This window comes from Coregonus clupeaformis, unplaced genomic scaffold (genome assembly GCF_020615455.1).
Source record: "Coregonus clupeaformis isolate EN_2021a unplaced genomic scaffold, ASM2061545v1 scaf0291, whole genome shotgun sequence".
Lineage (NCBI taxonomy): Eukaryota > Metazoa > Chordata > Actinopteri > Salmoniformes > Salmonidae > Coregonus > Coregonus clupeaformis.
The window spans coordinates 1-26,971 of record NW_025533746.1 but is presented as its reverse complement, the minus strand read 5'-3'; positions in this window follow the sequence as shown (position 1 = coordinate 26,971).

The following is a 26,971-nucleotide window of genomic DNA, read 5'->3' as shown; positions in this document are numbered from 1 at the left end:
GACTTACAGTCATGTGTGCATAATTTTTTTTGTGTATGGGTGGTCCCGGGGATCGAACCCACTACCTTGGCGTTACAAGCGCCGTGTGCTACCAGCTGAGCTACAGAGGACCACTATTTAACAGCTAGGACCGCTATTTCTTGTCCTGGAATCCAGCTTAACTGACTGGTTATATTTTGCTTGAAAGAGACGCTAACCTAGTTACGCTGCTCACGTTAGCCATCAAGCTAACGAAGTTAGTCCCAGATGAGTTTTCCAATGGAGCCCTCTTTGTCTGGAGAAGTAAATGAACGGTTACAGTGCTGTAGGAACTGTATCTACTACACTTTTCTTCGGGACATACTGGTTCACTCAGAATTCCAATGTGTCAATTGTTTTCTTGCCGAGGACTATAGGCTTGAGGTGGCTTCCTTAATCATGCAGGACCCCAGCATACGTAAGAAACTGGGGAAAATGCAGAGTGGAATGTTGACCTTTTCAACACCGGTGGCTGGACGGCGTTCGCGCATGTTGGATGCATCTCCGTCTTGTCGTTTGTCGTTATCTGACTGGCCGGAATTGCCCGGAGTTTGTGTGCCAGGGGAGCCATCTCCTGCCTTGCCTCCCCATGTGATAGCGGAGTCAAAAGAGCACAGCAAGAGGAGCATGGCAATCAATGATGGTCGCATATCATGAGCCGTAGAAGCCGAAGATAGCGGCCTCCCGCAAAGCAGTCTACACTCCCAACAAGAGGTCGAAGCGGATACAAACAACAAATAGTTTTGCCGCCCTGGACCCTGAGGTTCCTGCACCTTCGTTGCTGGGGGTACCGGTGTCTGCGGCCGCTGTGCCTACTCCTACTCCTTCCCCTATGATTTCGAGGTCGACGTCTGCAACCTTCCGTCCCTGCTCTGGATCGAGCATGACTTCTCCATCTGTCAGAAGCCTGCACCATCCTGTGAAGCGTGGGAGTGGGCAGAATTCCTCGTCATTCTCACCAGACGTGATTTTGGACAGCTCCATGGTAAACATTTTTGACTGTTCCTGGTGCAAAAACAATGTCCTAACCCGGAGCCCGAGTAACCTGGAGGTACCTTTTGGAATCAAAACACGTTTTATAAGGAGGATAGGATCCACCCAAATAATTTGGGTTCCTGGATCCTTTTACAGCACTATAAGGCTGCGTTGAGACAATGACTTATCAATGACCCAAGCCCAGCTCCAGTTAATCCCTACCATTGTGTCGCTATGTCATCATAATGCTTTAGCAAATGTACATTATACCAGGGGCATTGGTAGACACAATGTAAGTAACCTAATTGATGTCCCTCTAACTGCCCTGAATGCCTCTGCTGATCCTACAGGTATTGTATGCAGCAATCTGTCACACCCTGGCTCTGGGGACTCTATATGTTGAGCCAGGGTGTGTAGATTCTATGTGTTTATGTTCTGTGTGGGAGTTCTAGTTGTGGTATTTCTATGTTGGCCAGAGTGGCTCCCAATCAGAGGCAACGAGTGTCAGCTGTTGCTGGTTGTCTCTGATTGGGAGCCATATTTAAACAGTCTGTTTCCCTTAGTGTTTGTGGGATCTTGTTCCGTTTGGGTTGTGTTTACCGTAGGACGTCACGTTTTCGTTTTGTTCGTGCATTCATTATATAAATAAATATGTTCGTTCATCACGCTGCGCCTTGGTCTACTCTCTATAACGATCGTGACACAATCATATGCCTATGAACCAGATTAATGCTGTTAGCACTGAGGCGGTGTGCCCTACTGTGTGCATCTCACCCTGCACTGACATAAATAACATGAGAATACTTCTGCTAAGCTTCCCAGTAAAGCAATGAAAACAAGCAAGCGTCCCAGAAAAGTGCTCAAAATAGCCCACACTAACATATGTAGCTTAAGAAACAAGGTTCATTCAATTAATAACTTGCTAGTAAGAGATGACATTCATATTCTGACTATCTCTGAAACTCACTTAGACAATACCTTTGATGATACAGTGGTAGCAATACAAGGTTATAACATTTACAGAAAATAAAAAAATGCCAGTGGTGGAGGTGTTGCTGTATATATTCAGAACCACATTCCTGTAAAGATTAGAGAGGATCTCATGTTAACCTTTTCACACGTACCAAAAAACGGGTGTGATCATTCTACATTGGTCCCTGCAGCGTACGCTCAAACCGGTGTGATTAGAACGCTTATTTAAAACTTCCAGTTTCGATTGACGCAACAGTCAGCATTTGAGCTGGCCACTCTGTTTTTTCACAGAAACATTTAGCAAAACACAGTCCTTACAAAGTTATGTCTTGAATGAGACCAGTTTATTTTTGGATGCAATATTCAGACATTCACAGAAGTAACGACAGGATAACACAACCATCCAAACCGGAAAATGTAGGCTACATTACTCCTAGCGCTAACTGAGGAAAGGTTGAAGGAACTCAAGTGGTCATATTTAGCTAACTCTCGGCTGACAGAAACCACAATATGACTTAGCTAATAGCAATTACTATTTACATTTCATCACATCATGGGTGAGCTCACCATTGATCAAAATAATTGAGTAAAAGACTTTCTAAAAATCGGAAGTAATCCGACGACGGTTAGTTTGTGCGCGCCACCATGTTTGTTTTTTCACGTCAACCAAAGATAAGAAGAGAAGGCAAGATCAGTTTGGTCTGTTTGCAGTATACATGTTGAAGGTGTTGTGTCGTCTACGATCATTCACTTCCCTTCATTCACATCCGGAAGTTTACTTGAAAATGAGTGAACCATTCCATTACCTCATTATAACATCTTTGGTCTGACAGACGTTTACGTGACAGAATGCATTGTATAAAGTCAACAAACATGGCGCCACACATAGCTGGCAAATGGCTTAGCATTAGCTCAACATAATCAATACAACTTTCAAAAAACTATTTTACACATATCATAGGTGTCCATTACAATCTATGCAATAATCGGATTGCATTATTTTTCACCAGTACTTGAAAACGTGAATAAACTGTAAATATATTATGCTCCATACATACTGTACATACTCTATAATACAGTAGAAACGACAACACAGTATACAGAAAATAAGGGACTTACTTTGAAAGGAATGCACACATGTCCAAAGTTATTATTGGTAAGGAAAACAACGAAGAAGGCAATGCGAGCGCCAGCCAGAAAATGTGCCAGATCGTGCAAGATTGCGCAAACGTCTGCATACTTGACCTGCAGAAACACTGGGGAGGTACTTGGGCTGTCCTCGAGTCAAAGAGAGAAGAAGTTTGTCCGGCTCAGTAAAGCCTCAAACATGAATTGTCCGCAACAGTGAAACGGGCTACTTCTATCTGTAATAATGAGGAGGCGGAACACACCTCAATTCAAACTGTTGTTAGAAAATAACATTTGTTAGAAAATCATTTGAAATTGACAAATTGAAACATAGCCTATAGATAATTAGCAGGCAGCTCGTGTTAACTGCCCTGTTGCGTAACAATCACATTTTGGAACAGTGAGTGCATTCTGACATCACGTGCATAAAACAACTCACGCTGGGGCGACTTTTAGAGATATTTGGAACCCACGTGTGAAAAGGTTACATACTGTTGAAGTAATATGGCTACAGGTTTATCTGCCTCACCTAAAGCCCATTCTTGTGGGTGTCACGCTCGTCTACGAGAGAGGAGGACCAAGGCGCAGCGTTGAAAGCAAACATATTTATTATACGAATGATCACACGATCAAAACAACGAAACGTGACGTCCTTGGTTACATCAACAAACCTTAACGGAACAAGAAACCACAAATAATAAATGCCAAAAGGCTACCTAAGTATGACTCCCAATCAGATACAACGAGCTACAGCCGTCTCCGATTGGGAGCCACCCTGGCCAACATAGAATTACAACAACTAGAACATAAACAAATGAAAACTCACACCCTGGCTCAACATACTAGAGTCCCCAGAGCCAGGGCGTGACAGTACCCCCCCCTAAAGGCGCGGACTCCGACCGCGCCAACCAAATCCAACAGGGGAGGGACCGGGTGGGCACTCCGCCTCGGCGGCGGATCCGGCTCCGGACATGACCCAGGCACGGGTTGTGCTGGACTGACGACACGCACCCCTGGCTTGGTGCGTGGAGGAGGAACGGGCCTTACCAGGCTGACGACGCACACCGTAGGCTTGGTGCGTGGAGCAGGGACAGGCCGGGCTGGGCTGTCGACGCACACCGTAGGCTTGGTGCGTGGAGCAGGGACAGGCCGGACCGGGCTGGCGACGCACACCGTAGGCTTAGTGCGTGGAGCAGGGACAGGCCGGACTGGGCTGGCGACGCACACCGTAGGCTTGGTGCGTGGAGCAGGGACAGGCCGGGCTGGGCTGTCGACGCACACCGTAGGCTTGGTGCGGGGAGCAGGAATGGGCCGGACCGGGCTGACGACGCGCACCACTGACTTGGTGCGGGGAGCAGGAATGGGCCGGACCGGGCTGACGACGCGCACCACTGACTTGGTGCGGGGAGCAGGAATGGGCCGGAACGGGCTGACGACGCGCACCACTGACTTGGTGCGGGGAGCAGGAATGGGCCGGACCGGGCTGACGACGCGCACCACTGACTTGGTGCGGGGAGCAGGAATGGGCCGGACCGTACTGGGAACACACACCACTGGCCCTACGTGGGGATCAGGAACAGGCCGGACCAGACTGGCAACACACGCCAGTACCTCTCGCCGTGCCTCTACATCCTCCTTCCCCCTGGTGACCAGTGACTCCCGTAACCTGGCAGCCTCCTGCTGCCCCGTCGTCCACGGCATTAGCCCCCCCCTAAAAATGTTATGGGCTTCACGCCTACCCGTGGCCAAGGCCTCCATCCCTCTCGCCAGACTCTCACCCCACTGCTCCAAAGTCCAACCTCTCTCCTCTTCACTTGGCTTGGCCCAGTCGAGACTCCTACTCCACTGCTCCCAAGTCCATCCTCTCTCTTCTTCACGCTGCTTGGTCCTGTTATGGTGGTTTCTTCTGTCACGCTCGTCTACGAGAGAGGAGGACCAAGGCGCAGCGTTGAAAGCAAACATATTTATTATACGAATGATCGAATGATTATACACACGATCAAAACAACGAAACGTGACGTCCTTGGTTACATCAACAAACCTTAACGGAACATGAAACCACAAATAATAAATGCCAAAAGGCTACCTAAGTATGACTCCCAATCAGAGACAACGAGCTACAGCCGTCTCCGATTGGGAGCCACCCTGGCCAACATAGAATTACAACAACTAGAACATAAACAAATGAAAACTCACACCCTGGCTCAACATACTAGAGTCCCCAGAGCCAGGGCGTGACAGTGGGAAGCTGTGATAGACCACCAAGTGATAACAGTCAGTATATGGATAACATGTGTGAAATGATCAATAATGCATGTGATATCAGCAGAGAGGAATATTTTCTCGGTGATTTAAATATTGACTGGCTTTCATCAAGCTGCCCACTAAAGAAAAAGCTTCAAACAGTAACCAGTGCATGCAACCTAGTTCAGGTTATCAGTCAACCTACCAGGGTAGTTACAAACAGCACAGGAATTAAATCATCAACATGTATTGATCACATCTTTACTAATGCTGCAGAAATGTGCATGAAAAATAAAAAGCAGTATCCAGATCCATCAGATGTAGTGATCACAATATAGTAGCCATATCTAGTAAAACCAAAGTTCCAACGGCTGGCCCTAATATAGTGTATAACAATACGTCTTATAGTGATTTCTATGTTGTTGATGTAAATAATTGGTCTGTGGTGTGTAATGAGGTGCAAACAGACGTTACACTTGACACATCCAAGTATATCTGACCAAATTATGAAAGACAAGAATTGTAATTTTGAATTCCGTAAAGTGAGTGGAAGAAGTGAAAAAAGTATTATTGTCTATCAACAGTGACAAGCCACCAGGGTCTGACAACTTGGATGGAAAATTACTGAGGATAATAGCGGACGATATTGCAACTCCTATTTGCCATATCTTCAATCTAAGCCTACTAGAAAGTGTAGGCCCTCAGGCCTGGAGGGAAGCAAAAGTAATTCCGCTACTTAAGAATAGTAAACCCCCCTTTACTGGCTCAAATAGCCAACCAATCAGCCTGTTACTAACCTTTAGTACATTTTTTGAAATAATTGTGTTTGACCAGATACAATGCTATTTTACAGTAAACAAATTGACGACAGACTTTCAGCACCCTTATAGGGAAGGACATTCAACAAGCACAGCACTCACAAAAATGGCTGATGATTGGCTGAGAGAAATTGATGATAAAAAGATTGTGGGGGCTGTTTTGTTAGACTTCATTGCGGTTTATGACATTATCGATCATAGTCTGCTGCTGGAAGAACGTATGCGTTATGGCTTTACACCCCCTGCTATATTGTGGATAAAGAGTTACATGTCTAACAGAACACAGAGAGTGTTATTTAATGTAAGCCTCTCCAACATAATCCAGGTAGAATCAGGAATTCCCCAGGGCAGCTGTCTAGGCCCCTTACTTTTTTCAATCTTTACTTACAACATGCCACTGGCTTTGATTAAAGCTGGCTCAGAGTAAAGCCAGTGTGTCTATGTATGTGGATGATTCAACACTATACACGTCAGCTACTACAGTGACTGAAATGAATGCAACACTTAACAAAGAGCTGCAGTTAGCTTCAGAATGGGTAGCAAGGAATAAGTCCTAAATATTTCAAAAACTAAAAGCATTGTATTTGGGACAAATCATTCACTAAACCCTAAACATCAATTAAATCTTGTAATAAATAATTTGGAAATTTAGCAAGTTGAGGTGACTACACTCCTTGGAGTAAACCTGGATTGTAAACTGTCATGGTCAAAACATATCAATACAACAGTAGCTAAGATGGGGAGAAGTCTGTCCATAATAAAGCGCTTCTCTACCTTCTTAACAGCACTATCAACAAGGCAGGTCCTACAGTCTCTAGTTTTGTCACACCTGGACTACTGTTCAGTTGTGTGGTCAGGTGCCACAATTTGCAATTGGCTCAGAACAGTGCAGCACAGCTGGCCCTTGACTTCATCACTACTTGTATTTGTGAGAGGTATTTACATGTTGAAAGCACCGAGCTGTCTGTTTAAATGACTAGCATACAACTCAGACACCCATGCATACCCAAAACGACATGCCACCAGATGTCTCTTCACAGTCCCCAAGTCCAGAACAGACTATGGGAGGCGCACAGTACTACATAGAGCCACGACTACATGGAACTCTATTCCACATCAGGTAACTGATGCAAGCTGTAGAATCAGATTTTAAAAACAGATAAAAATACACCTTATGGAACAGCGTGGACTCTGAAGCAACACAAACATAGGCACAGACACATGCATACACACGCGCGATAACAAATACACACACGTACACATGGATTTTGTTTTGTAGATATGTGGTAGTGGAGTAGGGCCTGAGGGCACACACTTAGTGTGTTGTGAAATCTGTTATAAATGTATTGTAATGTTTAAAAAATAAAAATAAAATTTAAAGAAGGAAGAATAGCTGCTGCCTTGGCTAATGGGGATCCATAATAAATACAAATACAATCTCAGTAAAATCTTTGAAATTGTTGCATGTTGCGATTATATTTGTGTTAACTGTATATAAAATGTAATTGTCAGTTATGACTTTTGTATATAATTTGTATACATATATTTTTTTCTTCAGGTATGACTTTCCACGGTTAGAAAACACATGCATTTAAACAATTTTTACTAGACTGTTTTTTTTATCCATTTACGGTATAAATTCTGCATGTCACAATGTAAGAATCAAATATAACCTTAACCGGTCCATTATAAGGGAAAGGATGATGAAGATGATGTAGTACCCTGTAGCTGTAGAATCCCTCCACAACTTCATAGAGGATCTAGATACATTTTCTAACCTCTATGGATTACAACCACATTATAATAAATGTACTATATTAAGTATTGGTTCTCCTCTAGCTCAGTTGGTAGAGCATGGCGCTTGCAACGCCAGGGTTGTGGGTTCGTTTCCCACAGGGGGCCAGTTTGAAAATGTATGCACTCACTAACTGTAAGTCGCTCTGGATAAGAGCGTCTGCTAAATGACAAAAAATGTAAAATGTAAGAGTCAGGCAACCTGTTAAATACAGTATAACATACTGTCTCTGATTCGCTGGTCTACTGAGCCACTGGTCTGAGCGCACCACCTCGGCAACACCGAAATGGAAACCCAACGCACCCTAATCACCTCCAGTGCACCTGCACCTCATCACCACCCCTTTATAGCCCTGGACTGTTCAGTGTTGTGATTGTTAGTGACTTGTTGTGCTCTTGCTCAGTGTTAAGTAAACCTTTACATTGTTGATTCCTGCGTCTGCGTCCTGCCTCTTCGTATCCTCAGTTCTCGTCACACATACTTATTAACAGATGACGATTCCCTGATTATGATGCCAAACAGTCACTCATACAGTGTCTACACAGTGCTGGAAATCTTTTATCTAAAAAAAATGAATCCGTACCAAACAAGGATGATAGCCCTTGGTAAATATTTCCCTGAAATATTTCCACAAGTATAGTATAGTATAGTATAGTATAGTATAGTATAGTGCCTTTAAAAATACATCTAGATTGAGAAATAGACCTACTGTATGGATGCCATGTTTAAATTATCTGTCCAGTGTTTCCAGATGTACAGTATATGAAACAGTACCTATAATTAATTACAATATGAGTGAAATAGTTTTAGTTCCCCCATTTTTTTATTTATTAAGTATGTTAAAAAGCAGCTTTTCTGTGTTGGAAGGTACCCAACAACAGAATGGGGAGGGGGCGTATACCTGTCATAAAAAAATATTAATGCAATTGGACCGCTGATTGGCCAGCTCATCCTCCTCAGGAGGATGACTTCATCCTCTATGAGGAAATAGCAAGCATATATTTTTTTAAACTACCTGTTTGAGATACAAGTTTGAGTTGTTTTTTTAAATGTTTCCCCCCCCCCCCAATTTATGCTTTTGCCACAAATACGAGAATAGGATGAGTCAACAACATTATTTGGGTATGAGTAAACAGAATATAGATTTTCACTGACAGCTATATGTCCTGTAGAGGCAAACAGCAGATGGCATACTTGTGGGTGTCCTGGGTTGCTTAACTTAACTTAGCTTAACTTTCTGTGGTGCTATGGAACAGAACAGTAGTCTTGAATTATGTTTCTTTATTCATTTTCATCGAATATGTGAAGTATAATCTTATGTATAATAAAATAATTTAAGTTGAACGATTTACATGATCTTTTCATAATGCTCATTTTGCTCTCTATTCCAAAAGGTGCATTGAGCTTACATTCTGCTACATATTCTTGGACTTGGAACGCAGCTCAGAGATGTTAACTGGAAGGGTGTTCGGTCACTTCTGGAGAGTAGCCCCTATGATATTAAAGGGGAAAAGGAAATTAAGTAAACACTTACAATAATTGATGAAAGTAAGTAAATGTACTAAGGCCTGTGTTCCTGTTTGCATATATTTTTTAAGCTTACTGTAAATGGCGTCCAGCTTTGTTTTCTCTAGCGGCTGACGGTGTGATCCACTCCCCTTTGACATCGTCTGGAGGTTGCTCACCAACAAGACCTCCACAGGATAGACTGCTGTGATCAATGTCCATACAAAGGATGAGGCAGAGTTGGCATTTACAGCATAGGCCCAGCCAGCTTGTCAACAAACACCCCTGTCCCTGGGTGGATTTCAACCTATTTAAATGTGGACACAGGGAGTAAATTTTTTTAAATAATTTCCATCAAACAAAATATGCAAATAGAATGAACATTAATTGTTTGAATGTCTGAAAATAGAGTAATGTCCCTTTAAAGCGCATTACCTGATCTGAAGATGGCGTAGTAGTGCAGTTGTGTTTTTATCGTCTGTCTGTAAATAGCCTGTAAATACCCTATTTTTCGTACATATTTCCCTATCAGACTTTTCATCCTTCTAGAAGATATACTTTCCTGCAACCCGCCTCACTCAATGTGGAACGGATTCTATTATTGACTTACCTTTATCTAGAATCTAGAATCTCCAGTTGAAACTAGCTAGCCAGCTAACTAGCTACTTGCTATTTGCTATTAGCCACAGCTAGCGGTGTTTCACCCAGAACATTGGATTTTTTTCTGCGGGATTAATTTTAATCACTGGACATTGATCACCGGATATTCGGCCAGTCTGCACAGCGCGTTATCGACCCAGAACATATCAGTTTTTCCGCCGGAATCACTGAATCACTGGACCTTTAACTCCGGATTCATCGCTACCAGCTAGCTACCACCAGCTAGCTACAACAAAACGGACGCTGTGGTCTGGCTAATCATCCTGAGCTAGGCCCATCGCCCATCTCCCGGCTATCTACCTCTCTGTCAACCGGACGGGACCACCTAGTGTTGACACGGAGCCCCGCCGATCCTATACGACTGGTCTGCCGACGAAATCGTCTGATGTGGTTACGACGTTAACCACGAAGATTCCATCCATCTGCTAGCCCTGGCCCGCTAGCACACGCTAGCCGTGGCCTCTTACTAGTGCTTCACCACCGGACCTTATGATAACTCAGCTATACAGCTGATATCTGCTGGACTGTTCCTTTTTACGGTACTACATCCTGTTTATGTTTAGCCTCAGCCCAAACATGGTTAGTTTATTGTTGTTTCGGTTATTTCTAATTGTACTATATCACTGTAGACCCCCCAGCCTAGCTAAACCTGCCTTAGATAGCTCCTTTGCCCCTCCCCCTATACACGCGGAGACCGACTCAATTGATGCCTCCAGCGATGCTATCTCTTTCATTGTTACCCAACGCTTAGGTTTACCTCCACTTTACTCATATCCTTCCATATCCTTGTCTGTACATAATGCCCTGAATCTTTTTTATAACACCCGGAAATCTGCCCCCTTTATTCTATGTACCCAACGCACTAGAAGACCAGTTCTTAAAGCCTTTAGCCGTATCCTTATTCTAGTCCTCCTCTGTTCCTCTGGTGATGTAGAGGCTAACCCAGGCCCTGCAGCCCTCAGTATCACTCCTACTCCCCAGGCGCTATCATTTGATGACTTCTGTCATCGCAAAAGTCTTGGTTTCTTGCACATAAATATCAGAAGTCTACTTCCTAAGTTTTAGTTATTCACTGCATTAGCACACTCTGCCAACCCTGATGTTCTAGCAGTGTCTGAATCCTGGCTCAGGAAGGCCACCAAAAATTCTGAAATTTCCATCCCCAACTATAACATTTTCCGTCTAGATAGAACTGCCAAAGGGGGTGGAGTTGCAATCTACTGTAGAGATAGCCTGCAGAGCTCTATCATACTATCCAGGTCTGTGCCCAAACAGTTTGAGCTTCTACTTCTAAAAATCCACCTTTCCAGAAATAAGTCTCTCACTGTTGCCGCTTGCTACAGACCCCCCTCAGCCCCCCAGCTGTGCCCTGGACACCATATGTGAATTGATTGCCCCCATTTATCCTCAGAGTTTGTACTGCTTGGTGACCTAAATTGGGATATGCTTAATACCCCAGCCATCCTACAATCCAAGCTAGATGCCCTCAACCTCACGCAAATTATCAACGAACCTACCAGGTACAACCCTAAATCCGTAAACATGGGTACCCTCATAGATATCATCCTGACTAACATACCCTCTAAATACACCTCAGCTGTCTTCAACCAGGATCTCAGCGATCACTGCCTTATTGCCTGCGTCAGTAACGGGTCCGCGGTCAAACAACCACCCCTCATCACTGTCAAACGCTCCTAAAACACTTTAGCGAGGAGGCCTTCCTAATTGACCTGGCCCAGGTATCCTGGATGGATATAGATCTCATTCCGTCAGTAGAGGATGCCTGGTTGTTCCTTAAAAGTAATTTCCTCTCAATCTTAAATAAACATGCCCCATTCAAAAAATACAGAACTAAGAACCGATATAGCCCCTGGTTCTCCTCAGACTTGACTGCCCTTGACCAGCACAAAAACATCCTGTGGCGTACAGCATTAGCATCAAATAGCCCCGCGATATGCAACTTTTCAGGGAAGTTAGGAACCAATATACACAAGCAGTCAGGAAAGCAAAGGCTAACTTTTTCAAACAGAAATTTGCATCCTGTAGCACTAACTCCAAAAAGTTTTGGGACACTGTAAAGTCCATGGAGAATAAGAGCACTTCCTCCCAGCTGCCCACTGCACTGAGGCTAGGAAACACTATCACAACCGATAAATCTATAATAATCGAGAATTTCAACAAGCATTTTGCTACAGCTGGCCATGCTTTCCATCTGGCTACCACTAACCCGGCCACCAACTCTGCACCCTCTGCTGCAACTTGCCCATGCCCCCCCCCCGCTTCTCCTTCACACAAATTCAGACAGCTGATGTTTTGAAAGTGCTGCAAAATCTGGACCCCTACAAATCAGCTGGGCTAGACAATCTGGAACCTTTCTTTCTAAAACTAGCCGCCGAAATTGTCGCTACCCCTATTACTAGTCTGTTCAACCTCTCTTTCATAACGTCTGAGATCCCCAGAGATTGGAAAGCTGCCGCGTTCATCCCCCTCTTCAAAGGGGGTGACACTCTAGATCCAAATTGCTACAGACCTATATCCATCCTGCCCTGCCTTTCGAAAGTATTCGAAAGCCAAGTTAACAAACAGATCATCGACCATTTCGAATACCACCGTACCTTCTCCGCTATGCAATCCGGTTAACGAGCTGGTCACGGGTGCACTTCAGCCACGCTCAAGGTCCTAAACGATATTATAACCGCGATTGATAATAGACAGTACTGTGCAGCCGTCTTCATCGACCTGGCCAAGGCTTTCGACTCTGTCAACCACCGCATTCTTGTTGGCAGACTAAATAGCCTTGGTTTCTCAAATGACTGCCTCGCCTGGTTCACCAACTACTTCTCAGATAGAGTTCAGTGTGTCAAATCGGAGGGCCTGTTGTCTGGACCTATGGCAGTCTCTATGGGGGTGCCACAGGGTTCAATTCTTGGGCCGACACTTTTCTCTGTGTATATCAATGATGTCGCTCTTGCTGCTGGTGACTCTCAGATCCACCTCTCGCAGACGACACCATTTTGTATACATCTGGCCCTTCATTGGACACTGTGTTAACAAACCTCCAAACGAGCTTCAATGCCATACAACAATCCTTCAGTAGCCTCCAACTGCTCTTAAACACTAGTAAAACTAAATGCATGCTTTTCAATCGAACGCTGCTGGCACCCGCCCACCCGACTAGAATCACCACTCTCGACGGGTCTGACGTAGAGTATGTGGACAACTACAAATACCTAGGTGTCTGGTTAGACTGTAAACTCAACTTCCAGACTCACATAAAGAATCTCCAATCCAAAGTTAAATCTAGAATCGGCTTCCTATTTTGCAGCAAAGCCTCCTTCACTCATGCTGCCAAACATGCCCTCGTAAAACTGACTATCCTACCGATCCTTGACTTCGGCGATGTCATTTACAAAATAGCCTCCAACACTCTACTCAGCAAATTGGATGTAGTCTATCACAGTGCCATCCGTTTTGTCTCCAAAGCCCCATACACTACCCACCACTGTGACCTGTACGCTCTTGTTGGCTGGTCCTCACTACATGTTCGTCGTCAAACCCACTGGCTCCAGGCCATCTATAAATCACTGCTAGGCAAATCCCGCCTTATCTTAGCTCATTGGTCACCATAGCAGCACCCACCCGTAGTCTGCGCTCCAGCAGGTATATCTCACTGGTCATTCCCAAAGCCAACACCTCCTTTGGCCGCCATTCCTTCCAGTTCTCTGCTGCCAATGACTGGAACGAATTGCAAAATTCTCTGAAGCTGGAGACTCTTATCTCCCTCAATAACTTTAAGCATCAGTTGTCAGAGCACCTTACCGATCACTGCACCTGTACACAGCCCATCTGAAATTAGCCCACCCAACTACTTCATCCCTATATTGTTATTTATTTTGCTCTTTTGCACCCCAGTATCTCTATTTGCACATAATCTCTTGCACATCTAGCATTCCAGTGTTAATACTATTGTAATTATTCTGCACTATAGCCTATTTATTGCCTTACCTCCATAACTTGCTACATTTGCTCAGACTGTATATATATTTTCTGTTGTATTTCTGACTTTATGTTTTTTACCCCATATGTAACTCTGTGTTGTTTTTTATTGCACTACTTTGCTTTATCTTGGCCAGGTCGCAGTTGTAAATGAGAACCTGTTCTCAACTGGCTTACCTGGTTAAATAAAGGTGAAATAAAATAAATTAATAAAAAATTAGTCACAGGAACCGGAGAGAAGGGTGGAGGTGGGTTGTGCAGGGCCAGATGCAACGCTGGAGAGGACAGAGCTGGGTTGTGCAGAGGCAGACGCAGGGCTGGAGAGGGCGGAGCTGGGTTCTGCAGAGCCAGATGCAGGGCTGGAGAGGGAGCAGCTGGGTTGTGCAGGGGAAGATGCATGGCTGGAGAGGGTGGAGGAAGCTAGTGCAGGAGAACAATTTTTACCAGTTTCCTCACATCTATGAGGAGCCCAGGCACATCTACTGTTTAAAATATATGGATTAGATTGAAGATAAATTGAGTAGTGAAATAACATCTTTCAGAGGTGTGCTACAGCAGATGTGAAAACCTTACAGTTTCTGTGAACATAAGACGAAACAACCAAGCTAGGTCATCTCATTTACCGACACTGGCAAACGCAAGCATTACTAAAATAGTAAAATATGGGTGGGCATTGATGTTCAAAATTACACGACTGACTGGTTTGTAGCATCACTCAGACATCAAGCGGGTCCATACAAACAACAAATGTGCGTGAGGAACAAAGTGTTCGGGGTGGGGTTACCTAGGTGTAAAACATTATTAGTAGCTATGGTATCAGTTAGCTTTCAATACTGAATAAGGGGAACAGCCTATTGCAAAAATCCCAGATAAGCAGCACAGACCCTGGTTTTTGAGTCAAGACTATTGCTTAGTATTACCTTGAAGAACCATCTCCTTCCATGTGTCATTCTGCTGTTTCAGTTTGAAAGTTCTCCTGTTTAAGTTTGGAGATCTCCTGCTCCAATTCGTCCACTCTGTTCGTAAGCTTAACGCTATCTGATGACCGGTACTGTTTTAGGAACTCTTCAGCTGATGTCTTCTTAGTCACCATTGACTTCTGGGTATCATATGAATGACAATATGGGTGAATGACAAATGCTGACAATCACTGTTCATTGAACACAAGAGGGACAATTTTGTTGTAGTAATAAAACCTTAATGTGTAAATGAGCCTTACCTTTGGCTGCAAGGGGGTCGGGTTATCTATGTCAGTTGAGTAATCTGACTCTTTTCCTAATTTTTTGGGTGGAACAGATGCCCTCTTGCTCTGCTTGGGAGCATAGTGTTGGAGATCGTTATCACTGGCGAGTGATTTAATCTCGCTTGTTGTGTGGAATCGATTGTCTGAAAAAAATACAAAGTAGAAGAAGACATTTACCTAAGTTAGGGTCAATGCCCAGCTAACAATGAGGAATCGGCCCGGAATCGGATGTCGGACTCGGCCCGGAATCAAAATGAATGACTGCCCAGAATTGGCCCAAGTACATCAGGGCGTTTCCGTCTACCGGAATTCAGCCGACTTTGCCGGCATCTTACCAGAATCCCCCCGATGCAATTTTTAAAAAATGTATACAAAATTACCCGATTTAGTAATTTAAAATATTACTATTATACATTCTATACATACAAATTACACCCATCCACAAAGTTTTTAATGCTGATAAATTGCCTTGCACAAGGTATCAAAATACTAAAATACTACTTAAACAGGAAAGACTCTTATTGAATTTAATTTAAATGTAAATTTTATTTTTTGATCACAGAAACAATGAGAAATGGCTTGATTTTGTCTATTTAAACATTATTTATATTTAAGCTCTGGTAGGCATTTAGTTACTTCTCACTCGCTCTCCCTCCATCTCTGTCAGGGGCTAGCTTCATCCATCATTTTATGTATTTTTCTATCTCCACATCAGGAACTTCGGAATGGCTGCGACACACAGCACCTTTGTAAATATCAGTAAGAGCAAAAATAGAACACTTATTGAAATACTCCCTGAAATATGACTCATAGTTTATGCAACTCCCCTATCCCTACAAAATAGTTTTATCAATGGCATTTTGTAAAATATTTCGAGTTCATTATATTCTTCCTGCCTTGAAAAATGTGTTGTAATAATGAACTTCCCTGCTGACATTCAAATTGACATGATGGCCTGTTTTATTTAATTAATCACTTCCGGTTAAGATATCATGAAGGATTGCTGCAAAAATACAAAACAGAACACAGTTGTGTTTTATCCCTCACATTCTTTCAGTAGTTAAAGTTATAAAGGATAATAAAGATCAATATAAACAACATAATCAAAGGAATCACATTATAGATCAGGGGTGGGCAACTTTGATTTAGGTGGGGGCCACAATATGTACCTAACATGTAAAACGATCACACACTGGCTGCTGCTGTTGTTGAATGTTTGGCTCAATCCTTGTTGGCCGATCAGAATTCCCAGGTGTCTCACTTCTTTCCTCTGGAGGTCTGATAACTGGTGCAGATGGCAAACCCTTAGAGGTGTTTGACTGGCCCTTGCGTGGAAACTTTTCCTTTTCACTTTCAGTGGCACTGAATATTTGCGTGTTTGTGCCCCTGATGTTACAAAATATAAGGTTATTGAAGTCACAAGAACGACCAGTGAAGTAAACATATGTTGGATATTTAGGCCATCCACTGAGAAATAAAAAAAATATACATCATTTTTGTTATAGTTGTTATACCTTACTTTTCTCTTCATATATGTGGGATGGTCATCCTCTTCCTCAGTCTGAAGATCAGATTGGACCACAGCCATAGGAAGCTTACGGCTAGCTTCTTCATATGTGTCGGCAAGGGAATATTTATGTATTGTGTTTAGATTGCAGATACATAGTTGTCTTATGAGGTTGATGTCAGTTATAAATAGTTGACTGGAAATATAACATGAACTCACCTCTAGTGTACCTGATGTTCACATCAAACAGACCCTATGTTTCGTCAGGTGCTTCTTGACGTTTCACTGCCCTCGTGCAGCGTTCTGTGGCTGTATAAGGGGGCCAGTAGCTCATGCCATCCTGAACCCATGATGAAGGCATAACTTCGGTCTCCTTCTTCTCCACGGATATAAAGTCCACAATGTGAAACATGCTGTGTAATTTGAGAACGAATATGCATCATTTATAGTATTGAAAGTAAGACTCTGATAAGAGGACTAGCTCTACTGACCAGCCAAATGCAGGCTGTGGTGTTGATTGTATCCGCTGACCCTCACTGATTCTGAATGTCCCACATTTAGCCCACTAGATTGTGTGTTTGTGTCATGGTTATTTTTTAAACATGTTTTACTTTTCCATGCTAATTGGTGACTAATGTATGATCACAGGTTTGTAGTGTATATGTATATTACTTAATATTTCAATATGATATGAATAATGTAGTGCTCATTAGTATAGACAGAAATTCATGCACTTTAAAAGACACATTTGTATTTAGAGTAGTTCAAATACTTATATACAGCACTATTCAAAAGTTTGGGATCACTTAGAAATGTCCTTGTTTTCGAAAGAAAATCTTTTTTTTTGGCCATTAAAATAATATCAAATTGATCAGAAATACAGTGTAGATATTGTTAATGTTGTAAATGGCTGTTGTAGCTGGAAACGGCAGATTTTGTTATGGAATATCTACCTAGGCGTACAGAGGCCCATTATCAGCCACCATCAGTCCTGTGTTCCAATGGCATGTTGTGTTTGCTAATCCAAGTTTGAAAGGCTAATTGATCATTAGAAATCCCTTTTGACATTAAGTTAGCACAGCTGAAAACTGTTGTGCTGATTAAAGAAGCAATAAAACTGGCCTTCTTGAAACTAGTTGAGTATCTGGAGCATCAGCAATTGTGGGTTCGATTACAGGCTCAAAATGGCCAGAAACAAATAACTGTCTTCTGAAACTCGTCAGTCTATTCTTGCTCTGAGAAATTAAGGCTATTCCATGCGAGAAATTGCCAAGAAACTGAAGATCTCATACAACGCTGTGTACTACTCCCTTCACAGAACAACGCAAACTGGCTCTAACCTGAATAGAAAGAGGAGTGGGAGGCCCCAGTGCACAACTGAGCAAGAGGACAAATACATTAGTGTCTAGTTTGAGAAAGAGGCACATCACAGGTCCTCAACAGGCAGCTTCAATAAATAGTACCCGCAAAACACCAGTCTCAACGTCAACAGTGAAGAGGCGACTCCGGGATGCTGACCTTCTTGGCAGAGTTTTATTAAACATTAAAGCATTAGACCTATCAATAAAAGCTTCAGTCATACAGTGGGGAGAACAAGTATTTGATACACTGCCGATTTTGCAGGTTTTTCTACTTACAAAGCATGTAGAGGTCAGTAAATTTTATCATAGGTACACTTCAACTGTGAGAGACGGAATCTAAAACAAAAATCCAGAAAATCACATAGTATGATTTTTAAGTAATTAATTTGCATTTTATTGCATGACATAAGTATTTGATCACCTACCAACTAGTAAGAATTCTGGCTCTCACAGACCTGTTAGTTTTTCTTTAAGAAGCCTTCCTGTTCTCCACTCATTACCTGTATTAACTGCACTTGTTTGAACTCGTTACCTGTATAAAAGACACCTGTCCACACACTCAATCAAACAGACTCCAACCTCTCCACAATGGCCAAGACCAGAGAGCTGTGTAAGGACATCAGGGATAAAATTGTAGACCTGCACAAGGCTGGGATGGGCTACAGGACAATAGGCAAGCAGCTTGGTGAGAAGGCAACAACTGTTGGTGCAATTATTAGAAAATGGAAGATGTTCAAGATGACAGTCAATCAACCTCGGTCTGGGGCTCCATGCAAGATGGATGGGGCCATGTATCACAAGATCTTGGACAACAACCTCCTTCCCTCAGTATGAGCATTGAAGATGGGTCGTGGCTGGGTCTTCCAGCATGACAACGACCCGAAACACCGAGCCAGGGCAACTAAGGAGTGGCTCCGTAAGAAGCATCTCAAGGTCCTGGAGTGGCCTAGCCAGTCTCCAGACCTGAACCCAATAGAAAATCTTTGGAGGGAGCTGAAAGTCCGTATTGCCCAGCGACAGCCCCGAAACCTGAAAGATCTGGAGAAGGTCTGTATAGAGGAGTGGGCCAAAATCCCTGCTGCAGTGTGTGCAAACCTGGTCAAGACCTACAGGAAACATATGATCTCTGTAATTGCAAACAAAGGTTTCTGTACCAAATATGAAGTTCTGCTTTTCTGATGTATCAAATACTTATGTCATGCAATAAAATGAAAATTAATTACTTAAAAATCATACAATGTGATATTCTGGATTTTTGTTTTAGATTCCGTCTCTCACAGTTGAAGTGTACCTATGATTAAAGTACAGACCTCTACATGCTTGTAAGTAGGAAATCCTGCAAAATCGGCAGTGTATCAAATACTTGTTCTCCCCACTGTACAAAAGTTATACTTAAATCCAAACTGGTTCTCTAGCAAATTAGTAAGATTGTCTCACCCCATGTTCCTTTTTCCCTTTATTCAGATTACAACCTCTCACTTTCAGTTATTTAAAAGGAAATCATCTCCCAAATATTACTATTTCTAAAACAAGCCATAGAAAGTTGGTTGCAATTTCAATTTAATCTTCCAGAAACGACACAACTAATAATGCAACAAGTATTGTGGTTAAACTCAAATATACTAATTGATAAAAAAACATTATTTTTTGAAGAAATGCTTAAAAAAAGGTATAATCTTCATAAATTATATCATAGTTAGGATTGGTGGAGTTATGTCGCACATGTAGCTATCAAAAACATATGGAAATGTCTGCTCTACCCAAAATTACAACCAGATAATTGCAGCATTACCGCAATAATGGAAGAGGAAAGTGCAAGGGGAAAAAGTATGGAACTTGTCTGTCAGCCCTCTATTAAAGAACATAATTGGTTAAAGAAAATTGTGATAAATAAAAAAGTATACCAGTTTCATTTAAGAACCAAAGTATTGACAGCCGTCCCATATATAATTCCAAAATACCAATAGAATGTTATTTACAGTGGGGAGAACAAGTATTTCATACACTGCCGATTTTGCAGGTTTTCCTACTTACAAAGCATGTAGAGGTCTATACTTTTTTATCATAGGTACACTTCAACTGTGAGAGACGGAATCTAAAACAAAAATCCAGAAAATCACATAGTATGATTTTTAAGTAATTCATTTGCATTTTATTGCATGACATAAGTATTTGATCACCTACCAACCAGTAAGAATTCCGGCTCTCACAGACCTGTTAGTTTTTCTATAAGAAGCCCTCCTGTTCTCCACTCATTACCTGTATTAACTGCACCTGTTTGAACTCGTTACCTGTATAAAAGACACCTGTCCACACACTCAATCAAACAGACTCCAACTTCTCCACAATGGCCAAGACCAGAGAGCTGTGTAAGGACATCAGGGATACAATTGTAGACCTGCACACGGCTGGGATGGGCTACAGGACAATAGGCAAGCAGCTTGGTGAGAAGGCAACAACTGTTGGCGCAATTATTAGAAAATGGAAGAAGTTCAAGATGACGGTCAATCAACCTCGGTCTGGGGCTCCATGCAAGATCTCACCTCGTGGGGCATCAATGATCATGAGGAAGGTGAGGGATCAGCCCAGAACTACACGGCAGGACCTGGTCAATGACCTGAAGAGAGCTGGGACCACAGTCTCAAAGAAAACCATTAGTAACACACTACGCCGTCATGGATTAAAATCAATCACACAAGGTCCCCCTGCTCAAGCCAGCGCATGTCCAGGCCCGTCTAAAGTTTGCCAATGACCATCTGGATGATCCAGAGGAGGAATGGGAGAAGGTCATGTGGTCTGATGAGACAAAATAGAGCTTTTTGTTCTAAACTCCACTCGCCGTGTTTGGAGGAAGAAGAAGAATGAGTACAACCCCAAGAACACCATCCAACCATGAAGCATGAAGGTGGAAACATCATTCTTTGGGGATGCTTTTCTGCAAAGGGGACAGGACGACTGCACCATATTGAAGGGAGGATGGATGGGGCCATGTATCGCGAGATCTTGGCCAACAACCTCCTTCCCTCAGTAAGAGCATTGAAGATGGGTCGTGGCTGGGTCTTCCAGCATGACAACGACCCGAAACACACAGCCAGGGCAACTAAGGAGTGGCTCCATAAGAAGCATCTCAAGGTCCTGGAGTGGCCTAGCCAGTCTCCAAACCTGACCCCAATAGAAAATCTTTGGAGGGAGCTGAAAGTCTGTATTGCCCAGCGACAGCCCCGAAACCTGAAGGATCTGGAGAAGGTCTGTATGGAGGAGTGGGCCAAAATCCCTGCTGCAGTGTGTGCAAACCTGGTCATGACCTACAGGAAACGTATGATCTCTGTAATTGCAAACAGGTTTCTGTACCAAATATTATGTTCTGCTTTTCTGATGTATAAAATACTTATGTCATGCAATAAAATGCAAATTAATTACTTAAAAATTATACAATGTGATTTTCTGGATTTTTGTTTTAGATTACGTCTCTCACAGTTGAAGTGTACCTATGATAAAAATTACAGACCTCTACATGCTTTGTAAGTAGGAAAACCTGCTAAATCGGCAGTGTGTCGAATACTTGTTCTCCCCACTGTATGTGTGTGTGTATGCGAGAAAAGAAAAAAAACATATGGGGGATTGGAAGTGATGCAGACAATTACATTGATGGAAGTTACATCTCTCTGCAATATTAAAGCTGATCTACCCCCCCAAAAAAGAAACAAGATAGAAATGAAAATAAAAGTATCTGGCAATGGCCTCCCGAGTGGGCAGTGGTCTAAGGCACTGCATCGCAGTGCTAGCTGTGCCACAAGAGATCCTGGTTTGAGTCCAGTCTCTGTCGTAGCTGGCCGCGACCGGGAAACCCATGGGGCGGTGCACAAGTCGTCCAGGTTAGGGGAGGGTTTGGCCGGCAGGGGTATTCTTGTCCCATCGCGCACTAGTGACTGCTGTGGTGGACTGGGCGCAGTGCACGCTGACACGGTTGCCAAGTGTACGGCATTTCCTCTGACACATTGGTGTGGCTGGGTTCCGGGTTAAGCGGGCATTGTGTCAAGAAGCGGCTTGGCTGGGTTATGTTTCGGAGGACGCACGGCTCTCGACCTTCGCATCTCCGAGTCCATACGGGAGTTGCAACGATGGGACAAGACTGTAACTACCAATTGGATACCTTGAAATTTAGAAAAAGTATCGGGCAATATCTGTTAGATTACAGATTGCAGCTGTTAACCTTCAACCAAATGAAGAAGTTGTTTTTAAATGGCAAGAGCACACACTTTAGAAGGCTTTCATCTACCATGGCACATTTCAGATTCAAAGACATATCTGACAGAAGGAAGACTCACAACTGTGATAATTTAACTGGGTAGTCATTATATACAACATAGGGATCCCCTTTAATCAAAATTATATTTCTAACTAAACCTATACTGTCTTTGCTTTTGATGCAATATTTACCAGTGACAAACTTGATGCAGAATTTGGCTAGATATATTTCCTTGTATTCACTGACTGGACAGGTAACATGTTGTGGAATAGGACCATCATTGTTACATTTGTTCACTTTAGGGTAAGAAATGTCACTACAACCATCAGAGGTCATATGTTCCAACTCTGATATCCTCCTTATAACTTGTGCCACAGGAAAGTGTGGACTTCTAACCATTTTTTTACATTTGACCTAAGAAGTTTTCAAATGGAAAACCGGAGATAGTATCAAGGTGACCGTGCTGTTTCACATCATCACTTAGATGGAGAAGGCCATGCATATTGTATACCACATTCTTATCCCCATAGAGCTGGCCAAAGTGCTCTACAAAAGACACCAGCAAGGTTTTAGCAAAGTCACACATCGTAACACATAGGGAAGGACTAGCAAGAATAGATATTGCAACTGAAAGGAGCATGAAATGATTGTACACCGGTGCACTCAAAATATTGTACAGCACAACTGGCCCAGTGTATAACAGAAACTGTCTGAATTCAGTAGCCTTCCACCTGTGTCTTTCAGCAACAGACCTAGGCTTTCTTGCAAACTCAGAGGGAGTATAGCTGAGATGATAACCAGCATTGAAGTGGACCAGTGCTGCCACTCCATAGCTCTAACAGTTTTCTTGTCACTCCAAGATATACAAGGTGCATGTAGTCATAGGGAAATGCTGTTACCATACCAAAACTAAGTTTGCTTATTGGGGATGTCTCCTTGTGATGTTCCTCATCTGACTGTGCATTAAAGCTCCTATCAGTTCTTAGGGCACATTTAGTCTCAGGAAAGGTCATCCTACCTTGACAATGCAAACCATATGCTGTACATTTATCACACCCAGCATAGCCCATGTGTGACTTGATGCCTTCGATGAAAGCCCGTGCAGGGGCATATGAACTAATTGTAATGACGGGTTGTTTCCCTTTAAACGTAAAACCAGAGTGTAATTGTTTTGCTTCTTCCACTAAATCTTTTAGATACGCTGCCAATTAATTTGGTTCAGATGTTTCACCAAAAAGTGCAATCAGAAAGGGTTTCTTAATGTTAAATCCTTGCATCTGTCCCAATATGGGCCACAGCTGCATAGAATAACTTTTGAAAAGAGGAAGCCCCATCAAAATTGAGTTGTAATTTCAGTTTGTCACGAGTGCCAGATAGAGAAAAAAAAGTACCACCAGCAACCCTGACAACTCTGTAGCCTCTGTTGGTATTGAGGAGGTTCCTTTCATCTTTTGGCAAGGTTGGATGATGGAACCTCAGAATCGAAAGCAGGGCTGTTAACGCAACTAATGTTATTCCATATTCAAGAGCACAATTCACCAAGTAGCCTTTCAAACAATCAGTTGGACTTTCAAACTCATCGTCAACCATCTCCCTGACATCATCACCCTCATCATCAACATTCTCCTCAGCATCATCAACCTCACCCTGACCTCCACCTTCTCCTACACCTGAAGTGTCCATCAAAGCATCCACAAACAGTTACTCCTCAAAGTCCTGACCACGGAACAACATTTCCTCAGCGGCCTCATTGGACATTTAAAATGTCTGAGGAACAGCAGCATTTTCTAAATTAAGTGTAGACTGCTCTTGTTGGATAGACGTCAGAAATCTTGACACATTTGCAGTACACCTCGCCGGATGTTTGAAGTCACACTATACTCTGAATACTTTTTTGACAAACGCTGACATTGAGGACCGGAGCTCTAAAACACACATTGACGAACTGAATTACTAAAGGGCATAGCGACTTGCATCAATTCTTAGGAACCTTAATCACCTTTGTTGGCTGAATAGCTGGCTGGCTGCAGGAGGAAGAGCTGGGCTACTGCTGGAATTAGCTGGCAGGCTTGAAAGACAGAGCAGAGATTTTTAGGTGTCAAATTGACTGCATTAACATAAAAAAAACGTGTGTCATTTTCAGGGAACACTCACCTTGATTAATCAGAAGAGGTTGGTTAGCAGTTTGCTGTAAGTTAACATCACAGACAACACAATCTGATTGCTGATTATGAAACTGGCCTCGAAACATGTTAGAAATCCCTTAACGTTAACGTTAGTTGTTTCATGTGTCGATATCAGTCCTATAAATTAACGTTAAGCTATTGCAACCTGCCTTTTCACACTGGTAACTTAAGCGACAGTAAAATAACTTTTTCACATACTTTTCTGCAGAATATTATTAAAAAAATTATCCAGTTACTTAATGTCCAAATTCGATAAGAAATATTATTTACCGTTGAAGTTTAACGTTATATTGTAAAAACAATCACAGAAATACATAACGTGAACGTACTCTGATTTCCCGATCATTTTACCAGACCAATTAGCAAACAATAACACAAACAAAATATCATAAATAGATTACCTTTAACGTTGGAACTGTCACAAATAACAATAATTAGCTGGCTAGCTATTTTGTTTCCATCTTAACAAAAGGGGTCTACTTACCGTCTTGATGGTTGAGCTCTAGTGACAGTTTATGATAGTTGGAATAGCAAGCACCTCATTAACTCGTGCGCTGGTAGACACCTTTCACATGGGCCCAGGTGAGCATTACCCGCCATGAGTTAAATTGTTACAGATGTGTTCATATGAGGGCTTAGTGTCGGTTATGTACGTCTTCAGACCATTCTTTTTTGGATCTTTTCAGGACTTGCAAGAGACACAAAATGAATCAGAGGAGCAGAAACAAGCAGCTGTCTTCACAGTGACTGAGGTGAGTGTTAACTAATATTTAGCGAATTCTGGATGCCCCGATCAAGTGATTGTTTGTTAAGGTCTCTTATGTGGCCCATTGGTAGATTTGCATAATAAATAATTGTATGTTATCCAAAACGGTAAAATATGTTGTTATTACCACAGGGTCAACTACTATTTCTTTCTCTCTCTCTCTCTCTCTCCCTCTCTCTCTCCCTCTCTCGCGCTCCTTCAGAAGATGGACATTTCTTCATTTCTCTCAAATTATGAGAGCACCCAACAGAGTAAATCCTTGATATTATAACATTATTGGCATGTTTTTTAATGAGTTTTGATTTCTCTCTTACCAAAGATACTGATGAGCTTGTCAGCGATGCAAACATGCCAAACCAAACACGGGATCAAATAGCAACACTTTTCACATGGGCCCAGATGTACTCCTGAGTGGCGCAGTGGTCTAAGGCACTGCATCGCAGTGCTAACTGTGCCACTAGAGATCCTGGTTCGAATCCAGGCTCTGTCGCAGCCGGCCGCGGCCGGGAGACTCATGGGCGGCGCACAATTGGCCCAGCGTCGTCCAGGGTAGGGGAGGGAATGGCCGGCAGGGATGTAGCTCAGTTGATAGAGCATGGCGTTTGCAACGCCAGGGTTGTGGGTTTGATTCGCACGGGGGGCCAGTATAAAAAATAAAAAAAATGTATTCACTAACTGTAAGTCGCTCTGGATAAGAGCGTCTGCTAAATGACTAAAATGTAAATGTAGATTAAGCTAATTATACTGAACAAAAATATAAATGCAACATTCAACGATTTTACTGAGTTACAGTTCATATAAGGAAATCAGTCCATTTAAATAAATTCATTAGGCCCTAATCTATGGATTTCACATAACTAGGCAGGGGCACAGCCATGGGTGAGCCTGGGAGGGCATAGGCCCACCCACTTGGGAGCCAGGCCCAGCCAATCAGAATGAGTTTTTCCCCACAAAAGGGCTTTATTACAGACAGAAATGCTCCTCAGTTTCATCAGCTGTCCGGGTGGCTGGTCTCAGATGATCCTGCAGGTGAAGAAGCTGGATGTGGAGGTCCTGGGCTAGCATGGTTACACGTGGTCTACGGTTGTGAGACCGGTTGGACGTACTGCCGAATTCTCTAAAACAACGTTGGAGGCGGCTTATGGTATAGCAATTAACATTACATTAATAATATATGGTTGGCTGTTCTGTCTTGCCGATGCACGGAAAACCCAGCCAACCGTATATTATCCATGTCGTCGTTCAGCCACGACTTGGTGAAACATAAGATTTTACAGTTTTGAATGTCCTTGTTGGAAGGATAGTCTCGAACAGAGCTCATCCAGTTTATTCTCCAATGATTGCACATAAGACAAGAGGTGGTGGTCTGTGTCTATTTGTCAATAACAGCTTGTATGCCAAATCTAATATAAAAGAAGTCTCAAGGTTTTGCGCGCCTGAGGTAGAGTATCTCATGATAAGCTGTAGACCACACTATTTACCAAGAGCGTTTTCATCTATATTTTTCGTAGCTGTCTTTTTTACCACCACAAACCGATGCTGGCACT